This window comes from Tribolium castaneum, chromosome 1, assembly GCF_031307605.1.
Source record: "Tribolium castaneum strain GA2 chromosome 1, icTriCast1.1, whole genome shotgun sequence".
Lineage (NCBI taxonomy): Eukaryota > Metazoa > Arthropoda > Insecta > Coleoptera > Tenebrionidae > Tribolium > Tribolium castaneum.
In genome coordinates, this window is record NC_087394.1 from 4,038,203 (window position 1) to 4,061,149 (window position 22,947).

General features: G+C 28.6%; 1 protein-coding gene across 4 annotated transcripts in view; it reads right to left on the reverse strand.

Moving 5' to 3' along the window:
- Nucleotides 1-22,947, reverse strand: part of LOC658472 (parathyroid hormone/parathyroid hormone-related peptide receptor) — a 38,498-nt gene that overhangs the window by 11,626 nt on the left and 3,925 nt on the right. Inside the window, exon 1 of one of the 4 annotated variants that reach the window (XM_964860.4) lies at nt 1,132-1,281. The exons of 2 other annotated variants lie outside the window; for them this stretch is intronic. The gene's annotated coding sequence lies outside the window, so the exon portion shown is untranslated. Of the gene's footprint in view, nt 1-1,131; nt 1,283-22,947 lie in introns of those variants that run through there. One more of the 4 variants, XM_015978698.2, reaches the window with a different exon arrangement.

The following is a 22,947-nucleotide window of genomic DNA, read 5'->3' on the forward strand; positions in this document are numbered from 1 at the left end:
TTTCTGGTACCCGGATTATTTACCGAGCAATAACTCCGGAGCTATTGGAGATAACTCATGAACTTTACTATCGTTGGAAAGCTCTTTTAATTATCTATCTTGTTCAGAAAAGATTATTGTCCTCCGACGTATAGTTTTCGAAAAAATTGCAAATGAACGCAAAATTAGATCATATATTCAAAAATTCGTAACTAAAAAACTACTGGGAATTTCACGATTTTCTTGATACCAATCGATTCTTCTGCTCATTTTACATTTCCTACACTCAAAATAATTTCACTTTTTCGAATAGTTTTGCCGTAATTGAGAAAATTGTCCACTTTCGAAATTTTAATCGTAACTTCCATACCCAAAAAATATTTTCAAATCAAACAAAACCCCCTAATTGTGATGAATTTATCGTTGTTTGCAGTGTAAATGATAAAATTATTTGTGTAACTAACCATTTCATTAGTGCCACTGCTGTATGTACATTGACACCGACAAGTCTTTTTTTAACTGATAATGAACTATTCAAGCACTTGCAATTTTTTTTGCCCATCTGTTCACTTAGCTCTGTTTGCCCAAAATATTAGCGCAGTGGTTTCAAAGATGTGCGAAAACTCTATTTGGGGGCACAGCTGGTCTTTGAAACGGAGTCAAAGCTCCCAATCCTCTTGCTGAAATCACCTGCAGTATAATAGCCATAAGCGGATAACTGGCGGGCGTCTGAAGCGAACTTTGGAGTTATTGGTTTCTTGTTTATGAAGAGGATTCGGGTGACAATAATGAGAGCCCGATCGGAAATAATTAAACTTGTTTCCCGTTCGTTATTTTCGCTAATTGATATTTCAGTCCTTAAACAAGCCTTTGAATTGTAAAAATAGCCCTGTTATGACGATGGTAATTGCGTTCGATGGCGCCGGCTAATAATTAACATGATGGAGTTTTGTTCTAAAGTCGTTACACTCAAGGAAATTAAATTAAGTTTCCGTCCCTAGATGCGCCCTATTAAAAATAATTACACCGCAAACATGACCTTGATTATTGCGATTGCTAGATCAACAAGTGGCTTATTGAAAATAAACAATTAACTAATTGGCGTTTGTGTCAAAACTTGATAGAAAAGGGAGGCGCGGGGGTGTGACCTACCTCACTTCAGCCAATTAACGAGTGACACATGTCACAAACCACTTGGTTTTATTCGAACGAACCATCACACTATTCTTAAACCATCACTAGTTCAGCTGTATTTATCTGTGATAAGACAAATCTCGAAATCATGCCAAGTGCGATGTACTCAATTCAATCAAACTGTGAATGAATCGGAATTTTCTTTCGTTTTCCCCAGAAATTAATCCCAGGATTACTGCGAGAAAATAACGAATCGGAGCGAATTAATCCAGTTGTTGTTCTTTTATCGGTTATTTGTTTAATCCGGCGTCGCTCGATTTTTGTTTGTTTTGTTTAATCATCTGAGATAAATCACGATGGCAGGGCCGGACTGGCTCTTAAAATTTTCAGTGGGCCAGTGGTTCCCTCGGGAGTTGATCGAGCGCTTCCCCAGTAATTAATAGTTCAGCCGGTGCAATTCAAACACGACAAATCGCCCAAATTAGACGGCTTTGTCTCCACCAATCGACATGCCGGATAATTATTCCAATTGCTAAATCCTTCATTGGAAGCTGCGGTCAAGTGTGATAAGATTTATCTTTGATTGAATGAGATAGCGAAAAAAATTGCAATTTTTACAGCGCTAATTGGGTTAAAACTGCTCTGAATAGCGTGGTTATTTTTGGTTTAATTTTTTTCGTGGCCATTAGGTCGTATTTGGTAAACAAGTTAATGCTATAAAGGAACTTTTTCAAATTAGCTGGAAGAGGATTTAGATCGTTTATTTGTATTTGTACATGTAGGTGGATTCAATTTGCGGTTGGGTTTTTGGTAAAAAAAACCGTAAACTACGGGGATTATCTACGTCCTCAGGTTTAATTTAGAGAGAAGTTAATTATGTTAATTTATTCATTCTTTTAGGATTAGTACGTCTGTCTAGTTTTTTGATGCTTCTAATTTTGAAATTACACCTAAGTAATTAATTTTTTGCTCTTGATGGTTTCACGTGATGTTTTGTTTTTTTACGTACTTAGTGGAAAAATAATGATTGTTATCTTATTTTTATAATAGTTCTGGATTCCCAGAAATGTTAGTAAATTTGTCACAAACAATCTCTTGTTGCTATATTTTATGGTATCTACAGTAGAACCTTGATTATCTGAGGTTCTCCGTCACCTCTTTGTGTTTCAGTTTTTATTTCTCATTGCAATAGCAAACTATTTTTTTTTTTGATTATCTATTTCTAGTTGTATTTGAATCAGCATTTTGTGTTTTACAAGACTGTTTATTTATTTGTTTTTTATATTTTTTTTAAGTAATTTTTTTCCTTTTGTTTTTTTTTTAATAAAGTATCGAGTAAAAATACTTCTAACTGTCTTATCTGCAGTCTTCTCTGGTGTTAATAACACCATCATTAATTTGAGTTTGTAGTGATATTTTCGCATACACCAAAATAATTGTACTTGATTTTATCAATCTAGAGCTCATTGAAAATCTTACATCTAACATTTGTTGTCACACATAAAAATTTTAAAAATATTAAAATAAACTACAGAATTCATATAAAACTGGCGTTATAGTAATTTTTATGAAAATTAAATTTTAGTTATTACTTACATAAGATTTTTTATTTTTTCCTTTTCAAGTATCTTTAGATAGGTATTTAATAAATATTCTTGTATGTACAATCACGATCAAAAAGAATGCCACCCTCTAAAACATTTTGGGTCATAAATTTTAACAAACAGGTTTGTTTACAAACTGTCCATCTAGTTGACACTATATCCAGCTTATTTAACCAAATGAACACATTAACCGTATCATATCGAAAATATTTGTGGCTGCGGTTATAGGGGTGTCATTCTTTTTGATCGTGACTGTACCTACATACATCATATATAAATTCGTTAGAGTATATTTTTCTTAACTTTATACGCGTATTTGTATTAATTTTTTAGTTCATTTAGAGCTAAAATAGTGTCATCATTGCAATTACTCGTGTTTTTCCATTATCTAGCTTGGCTCTAAGAGACTGGATAATCGAGGTTTCACTTTAGTTATCTACTGTTTCCAAACGCTGTGTACATATTTATTTATAGTTGTAGATACCTGGATAATATTGTTTTTATTGAGTTTTTAAAATTTTCTTTTAAAATTTTTGGAATACTGTTATAATTAAATATCCAGAACCTACATTGCTTACAAACTTCTGTTACATTTTTTTGCGTGTATAAAGATAGTCGATTTTTTTGAAACTAATAATTTTAACAATGTTTAGACCGAAAATGAGTGTGTTGATGTTTTTCAATCTTGCCAACTTAATTTTAAATCACAGGTTACTTATTTGATCAGAAATTTAATTGAATGCATAAAGTTATGAAGTTTTCTGAAGTAAACTAATAAGCAAAAACTTAACAACAATAATAATATTGCTCTATTGCACAGAAGAAAAAAGAGAAGTGATATTTCTTCTTGGTTATAAAACCCCATACTTTTTACGGATAAACTTTAAACTTAAGCAAATAAAGAAAATAATATTTACAGTCGATTTATTTATTTTTTTGGTTTCTTTTTGTTTCTTTTGGATTTTTGTATGCTTTTGAGTTATGTTTTCATTCAGTTTTTTTATCTAATAAAATAAATATCTTCTTTTTTTATTTTTCAAACACGACAAACAAAAATACTTTACTGAAACAGAGAAATATGATAAATAATTCAAAACGCTTTTTTTTTATTTTATAAAGTAAGTAATTTGTAAATAGCGCCTCTGATCTCACGTGATATTACTCTTCAAAATTTTGTAAATGTAATTTTAAGATAAAATACTGTATTACAGCAGTACTCCAAAAAATATGATTTTGTGGCGGTTCTTCAGTTCTCCGTGAGATGGCACTGCAGCTTTCTCCTTACGTCTACAGAATTTCTATTCGTAGATAAATTATTTTTTAATAAATTATTATTAAGCTGTAAGACAGTTCAATTAGAGAATTTATGTTCCTGAATTGTAGAGTGTAAATAAAGTATATCGTTTTAGTGAAGTGTTTTTTATTCTCACAGTCCCTATTTTTTTTTTTGATTTTATGAAGTAACTATTTTGTAAATTACGCATTTAAACGCACCAGATATTACACCACAAAATTTTGTAATTTCACGATAAACAAAAATACTGTATTGTAGGAGTTCTCCAGAAAATATGAAATAATTTAAAAACAATTCCTGAATTAAAAAAAAAAGAAAAAAACCTAAAAGAATTCAATTACACATTCTTTATTTAGCTGTCTTTTTTTTGATAAACTTATTGATTTTTTGTTGGTATTTCTGTGATATATTTTAAAAGACAAATAAATATTACATGTGATTAAACATTGGCTAAAGAGCAACCGAATTACTAGTAGTTTTAGTTGAAGAAACAATTTTTTAATAATTTATATATTACCTACATTTCAAAAAACGCTAATGTTTATTTTTAGAAAAACAATATTGAACTTTGTGTGGGGGCGCTTTTTTGTTCTGTTCCTACCGTACTCCCTTTTTACATCTGATTGAATTTTAAGTTTGAAAGGTGAGTCATAAATTTTTAATAAGGATTAAACGAATACTGAAAAATTCCAGACGTTCCGCAGAAATTTTCAAATATTTACAACATCGCTTCCAAGGCCTCGTACGCCGGTCTGTTATTATTTTGTTTACATTCTATATTACAATAAAAGAGCAACGAATAATTTTGCGAGTGGACGTTTCATAATCATTGGTTATTTAGTCTGGCTTTTGAAAACGAACGTCCAGCTCGAGATAATTGCACTAGCTCGGATCAAAAAGCATATTTCTAGGGTTGATTTTGTTGCAATATGTAGGCTATTTGAGTTTAAATTAAAGCAGTGAACGTTCCTTGAACTAAAACTGTGATTATCCTATTGTTTGAACAGTTTTCACAAATGAATAAGTTCACTGTTCGCTGGTTTTCAATCGCATTTTGTTTAGGTGTTTGAAATCGCTGTTATCGGTCCGGACAGCTTGATGATGATGATTTTGGTCGCAAATGATGTCCGTTATTAATTAATTTAGAATTAATTCCAGCGCTCTCTAATTAAGTAATTATATTCTCTTTATCTTATCACTCCGTCCATCGGCAAACAACTTGAATGTTGATTACGTCTTCCTGTTTGCCCATCAAATATTCTCTCTGGTCAATCACCGACACTTTAGTTTTTTTTCACGATTTTTCGTTCAAACTTCTGTATCGAGTCAAAAACTAATTACACGGTCGGTAATCGACCATCGTGTTAAATAAACGACTTTGTTTTTGTAGCGGGCGAAGTGGGTTAATGATTGGCGCAATTAGGGGTTGATGACATTATCTCCAAGCAATATAAATAAGGTGTTAGACGCCTATGTGCAAAAATTATTACAATAATCCTCGAGGAATTCACGCAGTCATAATTTTCCCAAGGATAACACTTCCTGCCACTTATTAATTTGCTCGAAATTAAAACTCCCTCATCCGGATTCCAGCCCTAAATTGGAAATTTTTCCCAGAGGGTGGATCGATCCGAATTATGGCCTTTTGATGCACCCGTTTTCTGGGTCGTAAATGCGTTTATGGAGTATTGGAGGTTCTAATTGTTTGCGTTGGAACAATAAGGTCGGAGGGGTTTAATAAATTAAGTTGTTGCATAAATAAATGGGGTTTGTTACAAAAGGGCATTGATTTTCATTGTGACTATTGGAGGTTCAGGGGGCGACTTTATTGTCTTATTTAGGGGCGATATAATTGATATGCCAATACGGTTGGTTTTATGGATATTAGGGGAGGATTTCGTGGTAATCACTAATAAAATGAAAAAAAGGTTGTTTTAGTGCAATAAGTAAGGGAAAGTCACCTGTTGGTTTCGTGTTTTTTGTAAAGTTGCAACTTGACCCATATCAAAGTTGCTTGTGACTTTGAAATTACGTTGGCCACACTGAATTATGCGGAAACTGACAAGTCTTGTATTAAATTCTGGCTGCATTATTCAATACTGCCAACTTAAGTTCAAAGTCACAGGCCATTACGTATGACATTTTTTGGTTTTTGTTGACCTCTTCATTAATTTAGTTTAAAATTTATACTTATTTTTTTGACAACACTGTTCCTTGTGATAAATAATAAATTATGCAAAAATAGTAATTGTTGTTCGGTTTGTTAAATTTAAAGATTTGATGAAAATGTTTTAATAATTATTATAATTGTAACAAAGATACTATACACAATTTTACCTAGTAATAATTTTGTACAACAATAATTTTATTGTTTTAAATGTTCTTTAAATGGTAAAATCTGTAAAATTGAATGACTCGTCTTCAAAGTTGTGAAGCAATTGACTAAGGCTGTTTTTTTTAAATTGTTTTGTAAAAAAATTAAGCAGTTTTAAAACAACGAAGTGGTAAGTACTAAGTTTTGCAAATCTAAAACATTTGGTTTATATTTTTTCTTACATTTATATAAACTCGTTGACGTTAATTAAATTTTCTTATTGCTTATGTGGGACATCCTGTAAAATTAATTTTGAAATATCAAGGAAAATTGTATTTAAATTTGTTAATAATTTTTTCTAATTTTGTTAATGTTAACTAAACTTCCAAAAAGTCTATATTTTTTATTTAAGCGAGAAAAGCTTAGATGGAAGTTATACTGACTGCTAACTAAATGTAGTAAAAAAGATTTTAGGTTTAGCTATATTTATGATCAATTAAAATTTGTTTAAATTTTTAATAAACATGAATATTTTTTTTTGTTAACCGAGAAAAGCCTAATTGAGACACCTTGTATAAGTTATGCTGTCTGGTAACTGTTGTAGATTCAACTATTTTAAATTACAAAGTAAATAAATTTGATTTAAAATTGTCACTATTTTTTTAGAATTTTATTGATGTTAACTAAACTTGAACTTTATTTTTTTTGTTAACCGAAAAAGGTTTAGTTGTAAACTTGTAAATGTTAATTATAAAGACAGTAGTCTGGTAACTATAATATTGTAGATTTAACAAATTTTATGACCAATTAAATAGATTACAAACTTTTAAATCACAAACAAAATTAGAAAATTTGATTCAAAATAATTGTCTATATTTTTACAATTTTGTTGAGGTTAACTAAACCTGAAATTTTTGTTTGTTAACCTAGAAAGGATTAGTTTGGACATCTTGTAAAAGATAAATAATTGTTTTAACTGTTTTCATGACCAATTAAATAAAATACAATGGTAAATTTTTAGCCACAAGGTAAGATAATTTGATTTGAAATTGCCAATATTTGTTTAGAATTTCGTTAACGATAACTAAATCTGAACATTATTTTTTTTGCTAACCGAGAAAGGTTTAGTTGTAAACTAAGTTATACTGTTTGATAACCATAATTGTATATTTGACAATTTTTCATGAGCAATTATAACTAGAATACAATGTTATATTTTTAAATTAGAAAGAAAATTCGATTTATAATATTTGTAAATATTTTTCAAAATTTCGTTGACGTTAACTAAACTTTTTGTTAACCGAGAAAAGCTCAGGTGGGACAACCTGTAAAAAATATATTAAACAATAAATAAGACTTTAGATTTAACTATTTTCATGTTTAATTAATGAAAATGGAACAAAAATTTTCTTCAGTTTGTAATGATTATTTCTATTTTTTTGACTTTAACTGAACCTATTTTTTTAAATTATCCCAAAGGAGCTTAAATAAGACACCCTGTATGAGTAAAACAGAAAATGAAAATGGAAAAATTTTGAAGTAAAAAAAATAATTAAACCTGAAATTTTTGTTTTTTAACATAGAAAGGATTAGTTTGAAAAAGTTATACTGTCTAGTAACTATAATTGTAAATGTAAATATTTTCACGACCAATTAAATAGAACAAAATGGTAAATTTTTAGTCACAAAGTAAGATAATTTGGTTTGAAGTTGCCAATATTTATTTAGAATTTCGTTAACGATAACTAAACCTGAACATTATTTTTTTTGCGAACCGAGAAAGGCTTAGTTGTAAACTAAGTTATACTGTATGATAACCATAATTGTATATTTGACAATTTTTCATGAGCAATTATAACTAGAATACAATGGTATATTTTTAAATTAGAAAGAAAATTCGATTTATAATATTTGTAAATATTTTTTAAAATTTCGCTGACGTTAACTAAACTTTTTGTTAACCGAGCAAAGCTCAGGTGGGACAGCCTGTAAAAAATATATGAAACAATAAATAAGACTTTAGATTTAACTATTTTCATGTTTAATTAATGAAAATGGAACAAAAATTTTCTCCAGTTTGTAATGTTTTTTTTCTATTTTTTTGACTTTAACTGAACCTACCAATATTTTTTAAATTATCCCAAAGGAGCTTAATTAGACACCCTGTATGAGTCAAACAGAAAATGAAAATGGAAAAATTTTTAAGTAAAAAAAAATTAATTAAACCTGAAATTTTTGTTTTTTAACCTAGAAAGGATTAGTTTGAAAAAGTTATACTGTCTAGTAACTATAATTGTAGATGTAAATATTTTCACGACCAATTAAATAGAACAAAATGGTAAATTTTTAGTCACAAGGTAAGATAATTTGATTTGAAATTGGCAATATTTGTTTAGAATTTCGTTAACGATAACTAAATCTGAACATTATTTTTTTTTGCTAACCGAGAAAGGTTTAGTTGTAAACTAAGTTATACTGTTTGATAACCATAATTGTATATTTGACAATTTTTCATGAGCAATTATAACTAGAATACAATGGTATATTTTTAAATCACAAAGAAAATTTGATTTATAATAATTGTAAATATTTTTCAAAATTTAGTTGACGTTAACTAAACTTTTTGTTAACCGAGAAAAGCTCAGGTGGGACAACCTGTAAAAAATATATTAAATAATAAATAAGACTTTAGATTTAACTATTTTCATGTTTAATTAATGAAAATGGAACAAAAATTTTCTTCAGTTTGTAATGTTTTTTTCTATTTTTTTGACTTTAACTGAACCTATACCAATATTTTTTTAAATTATTTCAAAGGAGCTTAAATAAGACACCCTGTGTGAGTCAAACAGAAATTGAAAATGGAAAAATTTTGAAGTAAAAAAAATTTATTAAACCCGAAATTTTTGTTTGTTAAAGTAGAGAGGATTAGTTTGAAAAAGTTATACTGTCTAGTAACTATAATTGTAGATGTAAATATTTTCACGATCAATTAAATAGAATAAAATGGTAAATTTTTAGTCACAAAGTAAGATAATTTGATTTGAAGTTGCTAATATTTGTTTAGAATTTCGTTAACGATAACTAAACATCAACATTATTTTTTTTTGCTAACCGAGAAAGGCTTAGTTCTAAACTAAGTTATACTGTTTGGTAACCATTATTGTAGATTTATTGTACAATATTGTTGTACATTATAAATAATTCTAAATATTTTTCATAATCTCGTTGACGTTAATTAAACTTAAATATGTTTTTATGTTAACCGAGAAAGTAAAAAATGTACTATATAATAAATAAGACTATTTATTTGACATTAACTTAACCTATACCTATATATATTTTTTTAATTATCTCAGAGGAGCTTAAATAGGACACCCTGTATGAGTTATACACAACATGAAAATGGAAAAATTTTGAAGTAAAAAAAAATTGAGTTTTTAGAGCGTGATTTTCACATCAATGACCAGTTTTAATAACTAGAATAACTACTAAGGATAGCTGACTGACTAGGATTACTTTGTAAAAATCAGATTAAATGAGAATTACATGGTAAATAGCAATTTTTGTACGATATTTTTTTGTGCCTGGGTTCAAGAGGATCAGCTCTCCCCTACCCAGAAATGCGTCCATCGCATTTTTATCGCCTCGCTAATTTGCTCTTTTCGGTATAAAATCAAAATGTTAATAGAATTTGATAGACAATAATTTTGCCGGCAGTTGGTATAAAAATTTGTCGTAAAGCACCCTCGCCGCCGTTAAACCTTGCTTTTCGTCACATTTGAGTGACAATAAATCTTCGTTTATGCGTTTTAATATAGTGCCCGATCGACATCCTCAAGGATAATTTGAATCGTGCTGTGGAATCCTGCGACATAATCAAAGTCGTCGCTGGAATGCGTGAAACCGCCCTTAAATCAGAGTGGTGCGCGAGGTCACGTTCTTCATTAACCGAGTCGCCAAGTTTTCCGTCGACTTTTTAGCAAACCGAGCTGAAATTATGTTTTAATTTTGTCATGCATGCGGTAATCCATTGATGGGTAGCGAGTAATTAATGAAGTTGGAAAGTTCGGAATGCGATTGGTAATTTTAAAGTTAACCCGATTTGAATTTCAGATTTTTCGGCGAGGGCTAAATTAATTTTATTCTTGAGCGAGTGTTTGGGCGGTAAACACACGAAAAAACTATTTGTAGACGAAACGATTTGTCCCGAACTTTTGAAAAGTTGCTACTTGGGGGAAATTGTTTCAAATATGCAAATAATGGACGCGGGGTTTATTTTTTCGTCGAATTGTGAGCTTTGCTTTAATTTTGCTGCGCTCCAGCAGGAGCTTTTAAGTATGCAAAACATCGCAAGCAAAATAATGTCAATGCATTTTAAACTTGTATTACTAGCAGAGCTAATAACTTTAGTTGAGGAAAGGATTCGAAATTAGGACAGGATTTCCGATTTTACTATCCTGTAATCCTTTTTAGTACGGTCATGTTCGAGGAGATTGCGATAATAATTTACCCTTATGTTTATAAAATCGATCATATTTTATATGAAATACGTGCCTGGAGTGGGCAACGCTTAATTTAACATTTTAAGTTGTGTTGTGTTTTCTCGTTATTTACGATTAAGTTGGGCAAAGTATTGCAACTTCATTTTTTAATAAATATGTTGTCATATACAAAACATAAGAAAATGCATTTTACGATATGTGACTGGAATGGAAATGACAGCAGGAAAACAACTTTAATAAGCAAAAAAGATACAACCTTGCAATTGCCAGTTCTATTTATTTTCTTTGATCATCACACGTTTTTCACGAACGTTGTTTTCACGAGGCAAGAAGTTGAATATTTTCGGATCGCATTTCGCAATTAATTCGTACAATAAACTTTATTTATTGATTTACTTGTTGTTGGGAAGTTATACAGTTACATTATATTTATCGCCGTGTTTCAGTTTCTTTGTCTTGATGACAGGCTTGATAATGTGTTAAATTCTCCTGCGGTTATACTCAAATACTCAAGAAGTTCGTCACAACTCATAAGTCACAAGTTCTATTATTAGTGTTAGTAGAACTTCACAACTTCTTGACTTTGGCACCCAGTTTTATTGAAACCAATGTGTGAATGTGACACAAAATTTGTAAACTTTGTGCATACGTGCGTACATTTGAAAGAAATGATGATTTTATAAAAAAAATATGGAATTTTGTACATAGTTTCATCGACAAAACGCAAGAATTATTGAAAAATTTTTTTCTACATCTACAAGATGAGTCTGCTAAAAGTGTGTTTTACTGTCTAAAACTATAAAAATATCAGTGTTCATGCTTGTATTTTTTTCTGATTTTTTTTTATATTTATATTATTAGTTACTTAATAATATGTATTAAAGTATTATGAATTCTTATGATAAAAGAAACATTGTTTGATGATTCGTGAAAAAAATACGTAAATAAATATTTCTCGCCCCAAAATTAAATTATTAAATTATAATTTTTGGGGTTAACCAGTGACAACTTTTATGACTAAATGCCACAAGTAAAGTTGTATTTTTTATCCTGAGAGTAAAAGTTGTACTTTTGCGTCTAAGCATTTTTACTTTTACGAATTTAATTTAATTTAAGGGAAGAATATTAAGATACTTACAGAGAGTATATTGGTATTTATAAATTTCTGCTTTGCCATTTTTCCAATTAAAATAAAAATGGTTAATTCAGAAAGTAAAAAAAATGTTCAAACTCTGAAAGAGAACAAGATAAAATCTTCTTAAAACTGATTACCTAAACAGTTAAAAAGTTACGAAATAAAAACAATACAATAAAAAATAAAAATGTGATCAAATGATTAAAAAAATGTAATCCGTCTATTAACTAGGTTTTTTAAAACTTTTCCGCTTCGGACTTTGACTCCTAATAACATAATTTACTATTAAGCTTCGTTTGTGTTAGAATAACATAAAAATTAATAATTTTTTTGTACTTTTACTTATTTTTGTAATTTTTTTGTAATAGTTTTTGACATACCTACAGTAAAAAATAAAAACATAATTTTAGCAGAGTTATTTTGTATTTCCTAAACTCTCTCATCAATAATTTTTAAGCTATGGTCGGAAGTAATCAAAAGTCAATTTTACATTAATTAAATATACGTATGCAAAATATATAAATAGACTTTATCGGTGTTATTCTGATTAGTTAATTTATCAAACTTTATAGATTGTTGTCTAAAGTGCAAAATATAATATATTTTATCTTTTTGAATAGGCTATTAACCAATTAATATAAGTATTAATTAAAAAGATAGCATCTAGGTTTGTGTTCTTATTTTTTTACTTGATTTTAAACGTAAAACTACACTTTTTTCAACTGTATTTTAGAAAACATTAAATGTAGTTCAGAATCGTTAGTTGTTCTTCTGAAGACTGTAATTAATAAGTTAACGGTGATTAAAAAAGCGTTAACTCTAAATTAAAATCTTTCGGATTTAAAACTTGAAATTACAAAATACCACAAGTAGTATTACAATAATCATTTTTATTTTTACTGTACTTTGTTTTCGATTAGATGTTGTACAGGATTAAGTATTGTAGCTTCAGCTAAACTTCGCTCAAATAAATAAAAACATAAAAAAACCAAAAACATTACGTTTCTTGGCTTAGTTGACGCAACATTGAAAAATATTTTAATATGTTAGACTTGACTTTATCTGAAATACAGTTAAAAAATATGTGTAGAAGAGTTCCGGAAGCGCCCTTTTTTATCAAAACCTTCATTCTAATCTGATTATTAAACTTTTTGCACAAAGTTAGCGACACCTCGAAATCAAAATGGAAAAGCTGTGTCCCACTCACAAGTCGCGAAACTTCTCCAACTCTAGCTTTGATTAAAGATCAAAACAGAGCAAATATTAAATAAAATGAAATTTGTCGCGTGGCTGAGTAATAAATTGCGATGAATTTTTGTGTTGTCGGATGTAATTAATTATCCTTGTGGATGGTAATAAATTAAAGCTGTCACCTGTCCCAGTTACAAGAATTTTGTATTTTGGAGTCAATCAGTCATCCTGTGATGCTTTACGTTTTGTGGCTTGAAATCAAAAGGAGTTATAAAAAAATTAATCAAGGGGATTAGAATGAAGAGCTTCTCGAGCATTTCATGCACTTATCCCGGCAACAACTTTTGAAATTTATAGAAAATGTTGCCTGAGAGGATGCTCAGATTACCTGTACACATGCAAGTTACGTAAATTCCTTAACTTTAATGGGATATACAGGGTGAGTCTTTGATATGGGCGTGCTCTATTGCTCCTACACTGTCAAAGATATCGAAATGGCACTATAAATGGGAAGCCAAAGTATACGTTCTAAAATTATTTTGCCCTATACAGAGTGTTGCATTTTTCCAGTGCATAGTTTTATACATGAGACCCTCTGTATATTTGTACATATTTCAATGTGCACTTTTTAGGCTTTATAAATCAGATTAGTTTTTGCAATTTACTTTAACCGTTCAGAAGTTATTGAATTTTTTCTACAATTTAGTGCGTCAGCAGGCACATTATTAAAAAATCGCAGTGGCCTTGGTTTTTGACATATCAAGTTGGGACTTTGTCCGTAAGTAAACAAATGTCTAACCTATCTTTTGGTGACAAGATCATACATTCACATTGTTGCATCACCTTGCTGTGACACATTCATTTTGGTAAACTTTGAAGGATCATAACTTTATTTTTTTAAATAGCATCCTCTGGATTTTATTACTAAATTATATTCAGCGTTTTATTTTACGTCTTTTTTACCTCTTTAGTTTTTTTTCCAAAAGTTGATAGTTAAGGAAATAATTTGATTTTTCTGAAAAATGCACAAAAAATCTTTTGGATACCAATGTAGCGTGCAATGAAAAACAACACATTCTGACATACTAATGTCAAAAGTACATTTATAGTACGTCACGTTTTGATTTTATTGTGAAAATGAATTTTTTGTGTAAAATGCTGATCGAGATAAATTTTAATAAAATTTTGACAAGAAATTATTAAATAAAAATGACAGGAATTTACAATGAAGAAATAAAGAAATAAAAAAAACTGATGTATAACAAATCAACAGCGATAACATATTACTTGCAGTTACAAAACTGTTTAAAGTGACGGCTTTTATAATTTTTTCTTGTATATTATCTCTGGTAGTGCAGTCATTTTTTCTTCATTTTTATTTAATGAGTTCTTATCAAGTTAAAGTATATATCTCGATGAGATTTGTCTATTTACATGAAAAATTTATTTTCATAACAAAATTAAAACATGACGTACAAAAAACGCCAGTCACATGTCTAATGTCAGAATTTATTGTTTTACATGGCACACTACGTTGGTATCCAAGCAATTTTATATGCATTTTTCAGAAAAACCGAGCTCCGAAACTATCAACTTTTGTAAAAAAATTTAAAAGGTGAAAAAGATGTTTGTAATTGAGATGCTAAATAATAGTCAGCAATAAAATACAGAGAGTGCTATTTGAAAAAATCAAGTTATAGTCCTTCAAAGTTTACCAAAATGAATGAGTCACAGCATGGTAATGCTACAATGTAAATGGACAGTCTTGTCGCTGAAAGTTACCCTTGACAGTTGTTTACACATAGACAAAATCCCAACTCGATATCTCGAAAATCAAGCACACTGCGATTTTTTAATTATGCGCCTGCAGACGCACAAAATTGTAGAAAAAATGAAATAACTTCTGAATGGTTAAAGTAAATTGCAAAAACTAAACTGTTTTATAAAGCCCAAAAAGTGCACATTTAAACTTGTACAAATATACAGGGTGTGCCATTTAAAAAAATTAAGTTGAAGGCTGCACTTTAAAAATAAAACACCCTGTATAGAGCAAAATAATTTTAGAACGTGCACTTTGACTTCCCATTCGCAGTGCCATTTGATTCATTTCGATATGTTTGACAGTGTAGGTGCAATCAATGCCTCACCCTGTATTTACATAAAACACGGAATATTTTAATAATAATCATCGCATGTAATTACTAGTTAGCAACTAAGTAGGTAGACCGCTCGCTTCTACCTGTTAGATTTAATTAGACGCCTAATAATTGAGTTAGGAGCTAATTGCATGCTAGCTGCTTGAGCGGGTCTAATGATTTCAGGGCATTTTTCAGCCCTTAGGGCCTGAATCCGTGCCGATAATCAAGGATTCAGGAGGGACTGATTTGCTTAAGTGTTGTTTGATGTTATGGAGCGAAAATCGCGATATTAAAGTTGGGATAGGTGTAGTATCGGTTGTTTGAGTTGGATCGAGATAAAGGGAATTTCGCTTACGCATAGGCCCAATTTTAGGGTGACAAGGGATGGTTTTAATGGCTGGTTAAAACAGTTACACAACTCGGATATGCGACGCATTATCTTTGTTAAAAATAAAGAAAAATTCGTGGAAAAATTTAATTTCATTATAATGGAATTGGAATCTAATAATAACATTGCAGCCTTCTTACAAGGGAGAATATGTAAAAGGAGAGTTTATTAATTTTAATACAAGAGTAAAATTACGTTTTGCTCGTTTTGCGAAAAATTGTATTTTGTTCGGAGTTGCTTTTTTTGAGCTGTGCTCAAATTCGTAGGTAATTAGTGATTGTTTACGAAACTTTGTGTTACACTAACAAGGTACTGAAAGCTAGGGTATATGTTACATTCGTTTTTTTTTATTTTGCGAACAATTTTTACAAAAATTATTGTTTCAACTGTATATGGTTAGTCCAATGTCCCCCTAAGTACAAACCTGATATTTTGATAACTTGTAAAATTATTATACAATTCGTTGATATTATCAATTAAATCATTGTCTAAAAACAGAAAATCGAAGCTGATAATCACGCTATTATTATCATTTGACTTTACTTTTCCTCATATTTGTAGTTTATCTTTACTGATATTCAGTGCTTTTGTATTTATTTATTTTTAGATGGTTTATGTCTAACAGAATTATAAGTGTGTGAACTTAAAGTAATAAGCAAATTTTTGCTCAAATAAATTTTTTAATTCCAATTAGCAAAATTGACAAATTTTAAAAACTGATTTTTTCCGATTTTTTAATTTCTGTTACAAGAAATTGATGAACAGTGTTGAATTTTTTTTAGAATAAATAAATGGAAGTTTTTGTAGATTTTATTTATCAAAAATGTAGTATTGTTTCTTTCTCTGAAAACTCTGAAACATTTTGGAAGATTTTTTTAAATTTTGTTGTCTTTACTGGTACTGAATATGTTAGGACATTTAGGTATTTATTTTTGGATGATTTTTTATTTTGGATCTAAAACAGTTATATTATAAGTGTGTGAACATAAAATATATTTGCCGAAATAATTAAGCCTTTTGACATTATTTCTTGATTTTTTTCTTAATCTCAATTATTAGAATTGACAAATTTTAAAACTCGAAAAGTTTACCATTTTTTGACGTAAATTTGTTAAGAGAAGTTCAATATTCTAGTTTTCTGATTTTTATAAAAAGAGGTTGATGAAAAGAGTTGTAACTTTTTTCTAATTATTATTATTATTATTAATTTTTTTATAATTATTTATTATTTAGACAATTTTTTCGTGTGAATTTAAAATATGCATAGTTATTTGCTTAAATAATTTATAGTTATTTGTTTAATTAATCTTAGTTAGAAGAATCGACACATCTTAAAACCCGAAAAGTCTGATATTTTTTATTTTTCTCTGAAGTTAATTTCTTAGAAAAGTCGTATTTTTCAACTTTCTGATTTTGAAATCTTTGAAAAAACAGTGATGGAAACTGTTGTAATTTTTTTCTAGAATAAATAAATGTGGTTTTTAAGGATTTTATTCACAAAAAATGTGGTAACGTTTCTCTCTTTCAAAACACTGATACTTTTCGGAAGTTTTTTTTGTAAATTTTATTGTCTTTACTTCTATAAATATTTAGGTATTTATTTATTTTCAAATAATTTTTACTTTGTGTTTAAAACAAAAATTTCGTAAGTGTGTGAACATGAAATCTTCGAAAATATTTGCTGAAATAATTAGGTCCTTAGAGCTTTATTTCTTGAATTTTCTTTTTTAATCTCAATTAGAAGAATAATTTTTTGACAAGAATTCGTTAGAAAAATTTGAATTTTTCATTTAATTTTTCTGATCTTTATACAAAGAAAGTGTTGTAATTTTTTTTCTAGTTTTCTAATTTGTTTTCTTTCTTTCAAAACTTATTTTTCTGTAAATTTCGTGGACTGTTTTTACTGTTTTAATTTTTTACTGTAATTTATTTTATGTTTTCATATTTATTTATTATTCGATGATTTAATATTTTTGTCTAAGTGTGTTTAACCTGATATGTCTCTATTTTTTTAATTTTTATTTTTAATTTCAATTAGAAGAAACTTCAAATTTCAAAACTCAATTTTTTTTTAAATAAGTTTGTATTTAACAAAAATATGATAAAGTTTCTTTGTTTTGAAACTCACAAACATTTCAATTTTTTTTTTTTTTTGTAAATTTTGTAGTCCTTCAATATTATTTCATGTTTTCATATTTTTTTGATTTGAATTTAACAGAATTGAGTGTGTGAACTTGAAATATGTTAATGTAAATAATTTAGCAGTTTAATTTTTATTTATTGATTTTTTAATTAGAAACAATCTTCAAAACCCGAAAAAATTTAGATTTTTTAATTTTTTAGAATTTTTTCGAATGTTAATTTGCCAAAACAGTTTTCTTTTTCAGATTTCTAATTCTGATTTCTGTGAAAAGAAAGTGATTTTTTCTAAAATCAATAAACGTAGAACTTTAGGAATTTTGTTCAGCAAAAATGTTTCTTTCTTCTAAAACAATGAGACACTTTTGGAGTTTTTTTAATAAAATTTTGTTGTCTTTACTGATATTCATTATTTTCGTATTTATTTATTTTTAGAGGAACAGTAATGTGTGAGTTAAATTTTTTTCTAGAATAAATAAATGTGAGATTTCTGCCTTTGAAAAAACTTCGACATGTTGGCAGTTTTTGTTTTGTAAATTTGTTATTCTTGAATTATGCCAAGCTGCATTTGTTGCTTCTACAAAAGCTTCACTGCCAGACACATTTTTGCATCTAAATAAGGCGTCATGAGTTAACTGAAGACGACTTCTGAAGGGTTACTTTTGCAGTTCGGAGACTTGTTAAGAGAAAATGTAGCACTTTTTGTGCCAACAAGAAGTGTTCAAAGTTTAATTATCTTCATTTAGTTGAACACTGTCCAGTGCACTTATCACAAACAATTAACAATTCGCTTGGGTCTAACGAACTTTAATTTTTCGCTTATCACCATTGTTTGCAATTCTCATAACTTTATCTACATGCTGGTAATATGGTCTAGATTAGTTGTACAGTCAATTTCCTTTAGTTTTAGTTATCTGCTCTGGCTGGGAGAGAGTTTGTACGTGGAACGTTTGGTTTATCTGAAAAGCTTGAAAAGGTTTATTTAATTAAAATTGTCGCTCTTATCTAAATTATTTCGAAAGATATTGCAAAGAGCGGTAATTAGTTTACGACTTTCGATAGTCATCACACCACGGTTTCTCATAAAACTATTTATTAAAGGAATTTCCTGCCAGCAGCTAGCAAATAGAAACTCCAAAGTAGCGTCTGGTTATCTTCAGCGATGTTGAAACTTACTCCTCAAGCTTCTAATCTCATTACGTAATGAAAGTAAATTATTTAAATCGCTTTGTGTGGCCTTAACACGCCTTGTTCTTGCCGCTGGATCAAAATATTCGATTATTTATAGAATTTGGGTTTTTTGCACGTTTCTTGTTACATTTTTGAGCTTGCTTTATATTTATAAACCAACTTCTATCCATTTCAGATGCGACTTTTCTTGCGGGGATCGATGTTTTCGCGTTTTCTGCAATAATGTTTATTACATTCTCTGCACTTTATAACTGGATTTATGTCATGAAAGCGTTTCAAACAAAAAACATAAAAATCAGGATCAGGCGACATCACCGACTCTGGCATCGTGTTGATTAATTTTATTTTGAGAGGCTGTCATTTCGGTGTTTAAAATTAACAAAACGTGTTTGCTTTGTCGTGATTTTAAATACCTGCACGTTTTTTATTGCTTGTGAATGTGGAAATATGGACGAATATTTTTGCAAATCATTTTTAACTTTGCTTTCGGAAAAATCAACACAAACAATGTTTTTTTAATAATAATTTTTCGTAAATTTTCAAAATTCTTTTGTAAAAAATGTGTTTGTCAGCTGTAAAACATTTTGAGTTTTAAAAATTAATAAAAAATTACTGGGGCATTTAGTCAAAAAGCTAGATAGTTTTTAGGTAATATGATAGAGAAAAGGTGGTAAAAATTTTATCAAAATTGAATGAGTAGTTTTCTATTTATTTTGTTCAATTGATAAGAAGTTGTTACGGGAAATACACGAAAAAGCGCCTTTTATTTTTTTTAACAATCATTTTGAAAATTGTGAACTTTAGAAGATGTGCTTGCTATAGTATTTTTTACTACCTATAACTTTTAAAAACCAATACTCTCACAGAAATTAGCGTTTGTTGGTAAATTTTTTATCACCTGTAAAGTTTTAAATTTAAAAAACAAATAAAAAATTGATTGGGCATAGAATCAAAAAATTATAACATTATAAAGAAAAGGTGGTGAAAATTTTATCGAGATATTTTGTTTAATTTAAAACAAGTTGTTTGGAGACATACACAAAACAAAATATGTTTCTCAATTTGTTTTTAAAACAGTTTGCAAATTTTGGACTACTAAAGGTGAGTTTGCTAGAGTATTATTTACTGCCTATATATTTTAATATCTAATATTTTTGCGGAAATCAGTCTTTAATTAAAATTAAATACTTAATTTTTATTTGCTACGTCACCTGTAAAATTTTAATTGTCAAAAATTGATAAAAAATTAACTGGGTATACAATCAAAAAGATTCGGAAGTACAGTGTAGATAATATTATAGACAATATGTAGTGAAAATTTTATCAAAATCAATTGAATAGATCTTGAGATATTTTGTCTAGTTAGAAACAAGTGGTTTTTAGAAATACACAAAAGAAAAAAGCGGCTCCTATTATGTTTTTAAACAAATAATTTACAAATTTTGAACTATTCAAGATAACTTTCTTAGAGTATTTTTAACTGTATATTTTAAAAACATATACTCCTGCAGAAATCAGCTTTTGTTCTTACATATTATTTTTTTTTGCTTTCTTAGGGCTTTGTCACCTGTAAAAGTTTTGTTTTTAAAGATTGATAAAAATTTGACTGGGCCTATAATCAAAAAGCTTCTGTGCTGTAGTCTAGAGAATATGATATACAACATGTGTTAAAAATTTTATCAAAATTGACCGAGAAATTGAGATGTTTTATCTTACAATTTTGAGTAATATTCAAGAAAATCAGCCTTTTTTAACCATTTTTTAAGTAGTCAATCATCTATCTATGAATGTGGATCCATACATAAGTTTTTTTTTATAATATTAAAAAAATATAGTTACTACATTAAAAAAAACTTAACAGTTTTTTGAAATTTGCTGCTCTTCAGAACGTGAATGGTTTTTTTTGAACGATTGAACTTGAATACAAATGGGACAGGAAGCTGTGATTTAAGCTGCTGTGTATTAAAAAGGTGAATTACCATTTATTAGCTGAAAGAATAAAAGGAAATAGTGCAAGGAAATTAAATCATACATTATCGTTTGATATTTAATTTTGCACACTTTTTAAAGGGAATTATAAATCGTCAGAGATAGAGTCTATCAAAATAAAACTAATTGTTAAATTAATTATTGAATTAGTAAATAGATTATTATAAAGTTGGTGCAAAAAATAAAAAAATGCTGACTCAAAAAATACTATTCTAATACTAAAAATATCATAAAATTTCGATTAATTATTTATTTTTATTTTTATTTTATTGGTATTGATATTAATTTTTATCTAATTTTAATTTTAAGGAAAGGGAAAAAAATTGAAAAAAAACACAATCATAGACTGTTAGTTTTTGAGATATATAGTGAAAAGCACTTTTAACAGACTCACACTGTATAATTTTCTAAATATTTAAACTGAATTTACTAAAATTAAACAATCTAAAAATTTTTGTTGCATAGTTTCAGTAATTTTCAGCTTTCAGTGACATAAATGTTTATTTTATTTTGTTACGCTTTTGTGTTAACTTACATTCTCAAAATGATTCACTCAAATAGAAAATTAATTGGAAAATTGCCTGGGCATACAATCAAAAAGATTCTGTGCTGCAGTCTAGATAATATCATAGACAATATGTGGTAAAAAAATTTATCAAAATTGATTGAGTAGATCTTGAGATATTTTATCCAGCTATTTTGTGAGTCAACAAAAAAATCGGCATTTTTTAAACATTTGATAAATAACCATTGATTGGTAAATTCTGAACTATACGTAAAGATTTGTGTCAAATAAAGTATAGCTAATAATAAATAAAGAAGTCATTTTTTGAAAATTTCAGCTGTTAGAAAAGTGGATGATTTTTTCTGAACGATTGAACTTGAATACAAATGGGACGGGAAACTGTGATTTAAACTCTGTATTAAAATGATGAATTGCCGTTTATTGGATGAAAGAATGAAAGGAAGTAGCGCAAGGAAATTAAATCATACATCATCGTTTTTTCAGTTTTTTACAATTTTTATTTGTCCACTCATTTGATATTTAACTTTTTTACATTTTTTAAGAGACTGATAAAGCGTCAGAGATCATTTACCAAAATAAAACCAATCTTTTTTATTATTTTTTTATTTATTTGTTATGTACAGGGTTAGTCTAGTAAAAGTATATTTGACTGCTGGTATTTGAATATTGGTACTGTTATTAATTTTGTTCTAATTTTAATTATAAGAAAGAGTAGAAAAAAAAAACAAGCATTGTTTATTAGTTTTTGAGATATATATAGTAAAAAATACTTTTGACAGACTCACCCTGTATATTTTTTTAATATTTTTCGAAGGAGTATAATAATTCGGCATAAACTAATTTTACTAAAATTAAACAATGAAAGAATTTCAGAAATTTTCAGCTTTCAGTGACCCAAATGTTTATTTTATTTTGTTACGCCACTAGATGTTTTCACCAAATCGCCTCTGGGTTAATTTACATTCTCAAAATGCTTCGCTAAATTAGAGAATTGATCGGAAAATTGCTGTTTTGTTACACTAGACTAAAAGTGTAATGAAACAAAGTCATGTGTAAGTGTTGCATTTAAATACAAGCCGTCTAAACTGGAAACCCTTGAATGCATTGCTGCTCCATTCACTGACGAAAACCACTCAAGTTCGCATTGTGCCCTTAGCTGCTATTAGAAACCTTCATTACAAGCAATACCAACTGTTTTCGACAGCCGCTTACATCCCTTGTTAAACAAGGCGGTCATAAAACCCTGCCTCTTCCTGATTTTCTCAAAGTATCCATAATTCTCAAGTGTCTTTTCGCTGCAGAATTTCGATTAAAGCGTGCACTTGATGATCGGGAACGCGGTCATGACCCCGAAATTTCACTGTCAGTCGCGTTTGATAAATTGGAAAAAGTGTTAATTACTTGCTGAAAATCAGAAGGC